This window comes from Asparagus officinalis, chromosome 8 (assembly GCF_001876935.1).
Source record: "Asparagus officinalis chromosome 8, Aspof.V1, whole genome shotgun sequence".
NCBI lineage: Eukaryota > Viridiplantae > Streptophyta > Magnoliopsida > Asparagales > Asparagaceae > Asparagus > Asparagus officinalis.
Genome location: NC_033801.1, coordinates 23,016,111 through 23,028,605, shown reverse-complemented (window position 1 = coordinate 23,028,605; position 12,495 = coordinate 23,016,111). Strand labels below are relative to the sequence as shown.

Here is a 12,495-nt window from a genome sequence, read left to right as displayed (position 1 = left end):
CCCCCCAACCCATGTGAATGTGGTCCCCCATTTGAATGAGTGGAGGATAATATGTCACCTCACAACTAAGCACAAAAACTTGTACTTAGTTCCAAGTTCCTCCATATTTCTACACACACACATATACATATATATACATATACATATATACATATATATATGTATATATGTGTGTGTGTGCGCGCGCGCGTGTGTGTGTATGTATATGTATACACACACACATGTATATAAATGTATGTATATGTATGTATATTTATGTATATATACATATCTATATGTATGTGTGTGTATATAGAGAGAGAAAAATAGAGAAACTTGGTACCAAGCTACTCCATCAAACTTAATAGTGATGTGGACTGATCTGATCCCTACATTTACATTGAAGTAGGTGAAAAGTAATTGAGGCTCTATTTTCGAGTAGTGATGTAGGGGTCAGATCAATCTTTGGGAGAATTTTTTAAAACAGGAAATTTATTGTTTTAGTGGGTCAATTGTTAGTATAATTAAGGATAATTTTTAATAATCAATAAGCATATAAGTCATGTATTTTGATGATAAGACAACTAATGTTTTAAATCTTACTATGATTTCTACTAATAATTTACTTTTGTGTTAATTAATCTTGAAGAACTATTGGATAGATGATAAGATATTATTATTATTATTATTTATAACTTTTTTATATTTTTAGAATTATTATTGTAATACAATTAACAAACAAAGTTTTTCCTTTTTTTCTCTTTCCTTTTCTAACTGCTAGGCATCATTTTCTTAATTTTAATTAGATCTTAATAAAACATGAATTTTGTAATTTTTAAATTTAAATTAATCATACAATTCTAATATTCAGTAAAAAATGAAAAATAACATTAAATAGAAGGATAAGAAGAGATGTGATCTAACATTATGTTGTGGTTTGAAGATATAGAGAAATAAAATATGACAAATAAAAAAACAAATAAGAAAGTTCTAGTTTTTAACCATCTAGCTCTAGATTAAAACATAGAATAATTTGAGGGACTAGAACTCTCTTTTTTATATAAAAATTTGACAAAAGTGGGATAAATTTTTATCATTATCCCAGTTCTACTTTTTATCTAGTTCTAGTTTATTAACACTGTATAATTTTATCCCAGTTCTGGCTTCAATTGACTAACACTATAAAAATTTGTCCCACAAATTATCTCAGTTTTAATTTTGAGTTCTATTTGACTAACCCCACTTAAGTGTACAACTCTTTGTGTACTATTTTGGCACTACTACTCACAAAGGAGTGGGGACCTCACTTAAAAATTATAATGATGATTCATCATGACCCCCACTCTTTTGTGAGTGGTAATGCCAAAGTAGTAGAAAAAATATAGTACACTTATCACTACTCTAATTATATAGTTCATATTTAATAAATGGGTCAGGTTAAAATTGACCTGACCCATAAAAAATTTATCAACTAATGATCAAAAGCTACAAAGTTACCAGGAGTGCTTCGGCTACTACTAATATCAACACAAAAAAATAATTGGATCAGAAGTTAACCAAGTAAGAAAATCAAATTTTTTTAATCCCAAAATTGAAAAATAATCAACAATTGAACCCACTAATCGAAGAAAGATTCAAACTTTATGTAGGCAACAGTAACCAAATCAGCTAAGAACAAAACAGCAAATATCAAACGTATAGATTGAGCCTGATCCAACTCCAAGTGCTTGCTCAAAGAATCACATACTCATCAAAGCTAAATCGAGGGTGGTCATCGCTCCCGACCGTCGTCGACAGCACTGCCTTCGTCATCAGTGCTCTCGAGGTCCCTTTGTCGAGTAGTAGAGCTCCCTCGAACAAGTCGAAATCTCTGAAATTGATCACGGAGAAACTAGGGGTGGTAAATGGGTCCGGTCAGGTCAAGTGAGGTCATAATCAACCGAAACCATATAAGCTTGATCCGATCCGACCCATTTAATAAACGGGTCAATGCTACTCGCCCATTTATTCAACAGGTTGCCCGGCCTGACCCTTGTAACCCGAATAACCCGTTTATCATTACACATATCCGTTTATCACTAAAGTTATTGCATTCCTTTAAAAAATCCTCTACATTTCCCCTTTCCTACTCATGATCTTCGTCATCCAAGGCATGTAACAGTTGTCTCCAATGGGAGATAACATCATTTAACAAAAGAAGATCATCAATTGACATAAACTCATTACATCTTGACAGAAGCTCTTCCAGCCAACAAGATGGATATTGAATTGCAAATAACCCTAAAACAAATAAAAATTGTTGCAACAAAACAAAGTATGGATTGATCCCCAATTTAATTCAAAGTACAACCAATTAATTCAATTCATACTAGATAGCTTGATGTTTGATTCCAATTAGTGTTTAGGCATCAAATTATCTAATTAATGCAATGGGGATACAAAATTGACAAATTAGAACTTTAGGATGAAATTGAAATTCAAATAGAAACTTAAACAAAAGAAAATTGGAGCAAAAACAAGCAATGAACCAAATCCCAATTCAAATTCATACTATAATACTTGTCGTTTGAATATCCAAAGAGCTACAGAGACAGCCACCAAATACTCTGTTGTCGAGAAAGCTCTCACGCTCGCCGCTGCGGCTCCGCTCGCCGCTACCGCCTCCGCTCGCCGCCGCTATCCTCCCACTCAACGCCGCCCCCCGCACCCGCGCTATATCAAATCTGGGGCTTTTGGAGATGAGAGTCGAGGGTTTTTGGGGATGAGAGTCCAATGATTTCTCCCCCCACCCTCAGAGTTCCAAGTTCTTTCTAAGTTATGTCTGCTCCACCCATCTAGAACTAAATGGGTCAGTAGTAAATGGTTCAGTCTGGGTCACCCATAATTAGGGGTGTTAAATGAGTGGAATTGGGTATTAAATGGGCGTGCATGTTATACACATTTACCCATTTATGATTTATTTAATATTTTCTAAATAGGCGGGTTTTTGCCCGCCCATTTAACAAACGAGTCACCCATTTACCCATTTAACTATAATAGTTATGTATATTATACTTTTGGGGTGTTTTCTGTAAATTTTTAGGGGGCTTTTTGCAAACTTTTTGAACATTTTTTTTACAAACTTTTTGGGGTTTTTTACAAACTTTTTGGGGTTTTTTACAAACTTTTTGGGGTTTTTTGCAAATTTTTTTGTCCAAACTTTCTAGAGTTTTTTTTTTTTTTTTTTTGCCCAAATAGAATCCTTCGATAATTAAAAACTAGAAATAGAATTTTTATTCTACAAATGAGTCAAAAGAATTCTAATGGCAAATATACATATGATGTAATACACAATATATTAGGCTCTGTGTAACATATATGTTTACAGTAATGAACAAAAATGTAGAGTTTAATCTAAACTTCAAGAACTAAAACCAATAATTGCCACTCATGACCTGGTGCAAGGCTTGTGATAAAATACTAAGAAATACAACAATATATCACATGAGAACATGATACACATCACACTGACACAAACTTTGCATTACCATTGCTTGATTTAAGTTCATAAACAGCTTTAACTAACTTTGCTTCTGAATACAAAAGATGCTATCATAGTGCTAATAGATTGCGCTACATTTGCAGGTTATATATCCGGAAAAAAAAAAGTTAAAAACCAAGTAGTGTAATCAGTACTAATAGATTGTGATACACTGCTCAGCAGCTTCCACAAAGTCACCTTGTAAAAAAAGATAATCAACCATCTAACAACTGTACATTGTATTAATTTGTGAGCAAGTCTTCTACAAAAACTTTAAAAGATGCAAGTTTTCTATGGAGGAATTTAATCATAATCTAGAACTCCCACTAATTCACTAGTCAGAATTCACTACAACTTTCTGTAAAAAGCACAAAAGAAGCAAGCATTCGTTATGAAGTTCTATTTACATGTATTATTGGCAAATATATTACATGTTCTTTATTTATCATGTTAGTGAATATAGCACAATGTACTTAAGACTGTAATATACTTGGACGTGAATCGGGATTGAGACATGGAAGAGAAACAACAAGGCATGATGTTTTCCTATTACACATGATGAAGATTAAGTGTCCTTTTCTACTTTCTTCATGTTATTTTCCAGCTTTATATATGTTCTTTTGACATTGTGGGAGCTTATTGCTAAGTGCTATCGATCTACAACAGATTTAAAAGGTACACAAAACCATATATTGTCTTAATACAAGTACCCAACATAGCATGGCTTCAGTTCCAATTGTTGTGCTTTGCTATCTATTGGGAGTGGTTAGGCCTTGGTAATCTTAAAATTACTACTAATTGTTGGTAAAATTACTAATTCATATTCATGGATTCATATTGAACCATTCTAACTAGTAACTGTGCTCTTTCTTCTGTAGTCATGTCCAGAAACTCAAAAATAACCAATTTTTTAAAGAATGTCAATTGGGTTTTATATATAATAAAATAAAATCTATTTTATAAGAAAATGAAACAAACTTTAGGACTTTGAATCCAAGAGAAGGAGGTATACGTGACTGTGAGCTGGAGAAGTTGCAATATATGTCCTTTCGTTCCTCCAAGTCTTGGATTCCCGAGAAATTGAAAAAGGGCTTGAATGATCAAATACGAGCTGTAAATTTTAGGAAATTTAGGTTAAGTTTTATATAACAAAATAAAATCTATTTCATAACAAAAAGAAACAAACTTTAGGGCTTTGAATTCAAGAGAAAGGGATATAACAAATACAAATTTTGCTCACTTATTTCTCTCTATTGTGATTGTGTATATGTAGCAGTAATCCCTTACATAAGCATAATCTAGAGCAACCAAGTATATCATTTTATATTTTCAGTCATTTTCGGCAAGCCTATATTTCCCCAAAGCAAGTATTAACATAAAAAGGAACTCACTACCTTGGTAAGAGGAAATGAAGACAGAGAACAAAAATTTTAACCCTTTACATTCTCATAAAGAGTTTCGTTACAAACAAATGAACTATAAGATTCAACCTAAATTACAAACAATCATTAATGCACATTTACAAACATGCAAGTAGTCTAAAATCAATTTACATGCAAAGATAGGAACATTAAAAAAGATGAACAAACAAAGGCAGACAAGTTCATGACTGAACCATTTACAAGCTTGGATAAAAGTACAGACCTCACACATTTGCAAAATTAACCTCAGATTTCCAAACCAAATACCAAAAGAAAAAAAATGAAATTAACCTCAGATTTCCTAATCAAATCCATGATTGAAAATCTTACCTTAATCTCCCTCATCCATGGATTCTCAGTGAGAGATTCGAGCTTGTTGAGGAGACGAAACCACAAGACGAAGAGGCATGAGAAAGGAACGGTCAAGTTTTTAGGGGAAAAACCTAGATCCGAGATTACGATATGTGCATTTAGAATTTAGATAGAAAATTTTGACTGAATTTTATCGAAAGATTTGAGATTGGAATTCACCTGAGAGAAAGATTGTTATCGTAGGAAGTGGCGGCGACTTCAGCGGTGACTACAGCGGAAGAGGTGATGCCGGGGCGGAGGCGGCGTCGGAGGATCTGGGTTCGAGAGGCGGTTGAGGCGGCGGAGGAGGAGGCGGAGGAGAGGGGTTGGGGTCGGGATCAATGCCGATGAGGGCGGTTGAGGCGGCGGAGGAGGAGGCGGAGGAGAGGGGTTGGGGTCGGGATCAATGCCGATGAGGAGCTCAGCTCGCCCAGAGTGAGAAACAGAAGAGATTTAGGGGGAGGGGGGTTATTCATCGGTGTAAATTGGGTTAAATTGCTCCATTTTGATATAATTTGAGTGGGATATAGTGGGGTAAAATGTGATAAAAGGATAATTTGAATGGAACAATTGTTATGACATTTTTTTATAATATGATATTATAAATAAGTTCAAGTTTAACTTGATATAACATCAAATGATTAAATAAATAATAGTTATAATATACAATAATATTATTTTTAAGATTATTTTAATATAAAATATTAATAATAATATTAATATTAATCAATCTTTGAATATTTTAATGTTTATTTTAACTATTATGTTATATTAATAAAATTTTCAATTGCAATAATTATTTAGTCATTCCTACATCTATTACAATGATGATAAAGTCTCAATTATTACAAATAAAGTCTTTAGTCGGTAACTTAAATCTTAATTATTACAAATATAATCTACCGACATATAACTTTGCTCTAGACTCCTTAGGCCACGTTTGTCCCATCCTCCCACATTGTGTTTGCCATTTGTTCTCTCCAACGTGATGCAGCTGTCCGCTGTGCTTGTTGAGTTTGTAGGTCATCGTCCTCATCAGAATCACCATCAATCAGAGCAACATTGCGTGGTGCCTCTGGAGGAAGATCAGAAACTTTAAAGTCATCGTTAGAGTTCTCCATCTTTAGAAAATTATGCAGAGTGATACAGCCCAGATCATACTTTTTTGAGTCTTATATGGAAAACCTGGAGGTTGAGACTTAAAAATAGTAAACCTAGACTTGAAAATGCCAAAAATATGTTCAATACAATTTCTAAGAGATGCATAGCGATGGTTGAATAACTCATGAGCATTGTGTGGTCGCTGACGATTGTTATATATATGCCAAGGAGTGGCCATGGGAAGTTAACGAAGGTGGAGGATGACAGTAAGGCAGTGAGATGTTAAGACAGTTGTTGTAAACAACAATGATACATTGAGACCTTTCGACAATGATAGGAGACAAAGACGAGGCCATAGAGTAGAAAAAGACGAGGCCATAGGACTACTGGAAGACGATGGCGGATGAACTAAATGGCACTAGGATCAATTATACTAATATTTGAGGTGAAAAAATATATTACCTGCTTTGAGATTAAAATAATGCATGTTGTGGCAAAATCGCTATAAAATATGTTATTGCGGGTGATTTCCATTGCATGTTATGAATCTCCTTATGCTTCCAGAATGAATCGAAGTAAATTCTTATGTTAGTTTCATTATATAATAGAGTTTTACTAATTGAATGCTAAAATACCATTTGAGATTACATAGTAGTGTATTTTGCAAGTCTAGAACACATCGTCAAACTCTAAAAGCAAAATAAGTAAAGTGCTTTTTTTTAGTGCATATCTAAATGCTTTATTTTTTTGGTTCTTTGCTCATTTTAATTCGTATTACATGTTTTCATTTTTTTTATGTCTTAATCTTTTGTGATGAATATTGGATGACTGTCCCTTGGCCATCTGAAAAAGTGAGCAAGTTCAATTGTTGTGTGGAGGGTAATTTCTTATTTACTCTTTTTAATTATTAATATTAATATAATTGGTTATAGATTAATATTTAAAATATTTATTAAAATAACTATATCAATGAAAGTATTTTTTGGCATATATCTAATATTAAATATTAATTTAATAATTTACAAAATATGGTCATTATAGTATGATACTTAAGATATTTATTAAAATAATAATTTTTTAAGAAGAATATTACACTACACCAAAACATAAATACATTATATTATTAGTACATTGATTCAATATCTATATATTATTCTTTTAGTTATTTTTAATATAACTATATACCACGTGCAACGCACATGCACTATACTAGTCTAGTAAAAGAGAGAGTCCATGATGACCCATTTATAACCCGATCCATATAATCTTAACTCCATCTATTATAAACGAATCGGATCGGGTTGGATTGGTGGGTCGGTAATAAATTGGCACATCTAGGAGAAACCCTAGAAAAAACAAGGGAATGAATTGGGTTAGCTACTGATCCGTTTAACCATAAACCGATCATAAAATGGTTTAGACGATTAGTTTTAGATTAGACCCGAAATAACCCAACTAATGAACGGTTTGGTCGGATCTACCAGTACACAACACAAACACATATATCATGACCCATACGCATTAATAATGTAGCTAGTTTGAGAGGGGAGGCAATGTGAGTCCTTAGAAAATACGTGGACCCTAATATTAGTGGTGGCAATTTATGGCCCGATCCGCTAATCCGACCTAACCCGACCCAATATAAATGGGTATATGTCACTATTTGGGTCGGATCATAAACGGGTTGACCCAAAAAACCCAATTATTAATAGGACAATAAACGGATCAACCCGTCGATCGGTTTAACTTTAACTTGTTTATAATTCAACCCTTAACATTCAAATTTTATAAAAACAAACCCACAAATATCAATACATATGAACACTATAAAAACCAGAAATTACATACAATATTATGAAAATTTTTTAATTTGCATAAAACACGCTTTGCGATTCAAAAATTAAAAAACATCCTCAAAAGCTCAAAATATACCAAAAACCATGAAAATATAAAAACTTACAAGACAGTACAAAAATCTATAAATTACAAATAACATATTAAAAAATTTTAAATTTGTAAAAAACACAATACAAGTTTCAAACACTGTAAAATATATCCTCAAAAAGTCAAAATTATGAAAACATGGCCGAGAAATATCAAAACCTACAAACAACACGAAATCTAAAACTTATAAACAACACAAATGAAAATATTGAAATTTGTAAAAAACACCCCGATAGATTTTAAAGTTGTAAAAACGCCCTAAATAAGTCAAATTTGACAAAACACACCATTGAAAAATCAAAATCTACAAATAACTACACAATCTATAACTTATAAATAGCCATGCGAATTTTATAATTTGCAAGAAACAGCCTAATAGTTTCAAAAGTTGTAAAAACACCCAAAAAAGTAAACATTTTAAAAAACTAAAAAATTGAAATTTATCAAGAGTGAAAATTTTATAATTTTTAAATTCCAAAAACCCACTGAAAAGTTTTTAGTTTTGCAAAAAACACCGTAAATGTTTGAAAAATTGCAAAATACATGCTCAAAAGTCAAACTTTACAGCAACATTCCCCAAAAATATTAGAACTTACAAAAAGTACAAAATCTGTAAGTTATAAGTAGCACCATTAAAATTTTAAAATTTGCAAAAAAACACCCTAAAAGTTAAGTAAATTGTAAAATACAACCTTAAAAGTCAAACTATTATAGAAACATGTCTTAGAAACAATAAAATTTATATAAAAGTACAAAATCTATAAGTTACAAACAACAACGTAAAAATTTTGAAATTTGCAACGAACACCCTAAATGTTTCAATTTGCAAGATACACCATAAAAGCTATATTTTACAATAACGCGCGCTAGAAATATGAAAACTTACAAAAACTATAAAATTTATAGCTTATAAACAGTAACATAAAAATTTTGGTATTTGCAAAAAGAACCTAAAAGCTTCAAAAACTATAAGAAATACCCCCAAAAATCCAAATTAAAAAATAACTAAATAATCAAAACTTGCAATGGGTAAACTTTATAAATTAGAAAGGTCAACTAAGAAAATGATAGTTGTGGAAAACACCCTAGAACTTTTAAAATTTATAAAAAACGTTCAAAAAATTTAAATTTTATAAAAAACAAATATCTAGACTTATGAATAGTAACAAAACCTATAAATGATAAATAGGACCATAAAACTTTAAACATAGATTCTATGTTAATGTAAGGACCATGAATTTTCGATACTAGTTAAAATAATTTTCTGGTATTTTAAAATATTCAATTATTATTTTAAAAGAGTATTTGTATTTTTCTTGGTTTTCTACAATTTTCTATAATTTAAAATCCAAGTTTTATATTTATTTAAATAATTTTAATATTTATAAATTAATTTCGTGCGATGAAAATTTTTGGAATTAATTTGTTGTGATCTTATATATACTATACTATATATATATATATATATATATATACTTTTATATATATATATATATTATATATTTATATATATATATACTTATATATATATATATATATATATATGTTTTTATTATCTGCTCTCCTTTTTATTCTCCTTCTTCATGAAACGTCGCCGCCTCTTTTCTGTTCTCACCGCCGCACCCGACTGCCGACCCGCGCTCTCCGCACCATAGCCCAATGCCCTCAACCACCACCGCCCGCCGAGACTCCCGCCGGCTAACCTGCCTTCTTCCTCCATTCATCATCGCAGCTCGACCAGGCAGATCCAACGTCTGCCTCAGCCTAGCTCCCCCGCCTCGGCCAACTGCGTCAGCCTTGAGCCGTCACTGTTAAGTCCCGGTCGCCTCCCCCTACGCCGCCGGTTGGCCTTCCCCAACCACGCCACACCACCCGCCTCAAACAGCACGTTTACCCACCTCCAGTTCCGCCGGCCCCTCTCGCCGCTCACCCTCCGACAAAACGCCAAACCCCGCTACTCCTCCCTCAGATCTGCATGCAGCCCTCATCGCCAGTTACTCGACACGAACGTCCGCCGTTGCCGCCTTCCCTGACGCCCGTCTAGTCGACGTTCTGCGTGCCTTCCAACTCATTCAACCGCCCTTCTCCCGCGCCCATCAAGCTCCGTCGGACCACGTCCATCACATTTCAACTCCTGCCTCAACTCTCCACCCGAATCCCGCCCACCTCCGTTCCGCTGCCCCTTGCCGCTAGCTTCCTCTGCGCCCGACCGCCGACTCCTCCTGGACCACAGCCCCACAAGCTCTCCACCATCTCTTTCCCTCGCCCGACACCCCTGAACCGCTCTCCGCGACCACCTCCGCCCTCCTCCTGTTCGCCAACAACTGCAACTCTACCGTGGTGCCTCTCCCGAGCTAGCCCCAACCCCCAGCATCCGAGTCTATTACCGTTGCGGCCAGACCTCCTCCTCACTCTCGTCACCAACCGTGGACCCGTAGCCTCACCGATAGCAATCCCTTCAGCTGTTCACCACCACCCGACGAGCCCTGTAGCCACACCGAGATCCCCGCACCATCGAACCCGTCGTCGATGTCGCCGTCCAGCTCCACAACTCAACCATCAGATCCGTCGTTGTTATCTCCTCTCGCTGACGTCGCAACCCCCTTTAGTCCAGATTTGTCTCCGCAGCGCCGCCACCGCATCGTTGATAGGCCTCATTAGCCTCGCAGGCAAGATCCCATTACTTATTGATTCATAATTCAAATTCTAGATCTGTTATGAGTTAATTAATTAGATTAGTCTGTGACATATTATTACCTGCATGAGATTGCTTGACATGAATAGTTGTATGGAAGTTTGTTGTTTTATCACCTAGTTGTTATCCAATAGGAGAGACTGTACATGAAGATGACTTCTGTTAAAAGTATAATTTATAAGCATGCTTCAAAATATAACTATACTCCCTCGACATCGATATCCCGAAGTGAGGAGTCCCGAGTTCCCTTGATATCGATATCCCGGTATGAGGTTTCCTTGACTATTACTATTATAGCACTAACTAGACGATGCACTCTTGATCGGACGTGTTATGGGTCATAGTTGTTTTCATAGTTTTATAGAAGTTGTTCCACGGTAACTTCATGGCTAGTGCACAATATTTCATGTACAATTGCATAATTAATCTGATAAACATGGTGTTTATAAAGGAGAATTGGACAGAGAATATAGCATGTATATAAACGGGCACAATATTTTCCTGTTATGGTGATATCGTGAGTTTTATATACATAGGCCAGAGGGCCAATACTTGACTTGGAGGCGGCCCCCGAACAGGTTTACGGGGACCCAATTATATACATAAAAATATTCTTCCCCAATTCAAATAATATATAAAACAAGAATAATATGCTTGCGTGTATTATGGTGAACTTTGTTAGTTTTGTTAAGATGTGGACCAGTGAGTTGTGATAGTATGGATAGTAGTGTGATTCCATCACTTGGATGATTATGGATTCTTGTGAGATGTAGGCCAATTGTTTTTCTTTTCATACATAGATCGGGATTAATATTTAATTATCTATAATTTAAGACATATGATATATACATGAGAGTTTCCTTATTTGGATTATTTCACTCGACGTACTATGTCTCTTGTTGTAGATTTTTAAGTATTAATTTTATCTAGTTGTATGAGCTTGTCACTTGGATGATTTCCGATCGCTAGCTGCATGACTTCGTTACCGATTGATTTATGGATTTCTTATGATTATCATATTTTAGTAGTGAATTTGCATGTTAATTTTATCAGATTTGCAGTTGCACGTTCTTTTGTCATTTCTGTTATCGTATCGTTTTTCGCTTGGGTTTTCGTTCATTCTATTTGTTTTGTGAGGTCTTACCGTATGCCATGCACGCTGATATACACATGTTTTCTCTGGTATACATCAGACTTAGAGGAAGGACAGGTCCAGCTTGGAGATGTGCCAGAACCGAAGGATTCTCAGCAGGAGTGTCTTGCAGATAGAGTTGAAGAATAGGCCGAAGCTCAATTATCATTCTTTTAGTTGATGATCTTAGTTTCTTTTGTAGTATTTTCCTTTCTTTTTTCGTGGAACGATGTATTTTATATCTCTTCAGTATTTATTTGTTCAGTTTTGTAATAAGGGCATGTTTGACCCGTATATTAAATCTTGGATGATATTTATTTGTGATATGTATTATTTTATTCTATATTGTTTA

General features: G+C 34.4%; 1 protein-coding gene across 3 annotated transcripts in view; it reads right to left on the bottom strand.

Annotated features, from left to right (window-relative positions):
• The window catches only part of LOC109820009 (phosphatidylinositol N-acetylglucosaminyltransferase subunit A), a 12,619-nt gene extending 7,002 nt beyond the window's left edge, over positions 1-5,617 (bottom strand). For 2 of the 3 annotated variants that reach the window (XM_020386040.1, XM_020386044.1), the window contains exons 1-3: positions 5,452-5,617; positions 5,251-5,363; positions 4,512-4,610 (exon numbers count right to left, since the gene is read on the bottom strand). The gene's annotated coding sequence lies outside the window, so the exon portion shown is untranslated. The remainder of the gene's footprint in view (positions 1-4,511; positions 4,611-5,250; positions 5,364-5,451) is intronic. The other variant, XM_020386043.1, reaches the window with a different exon arrangement.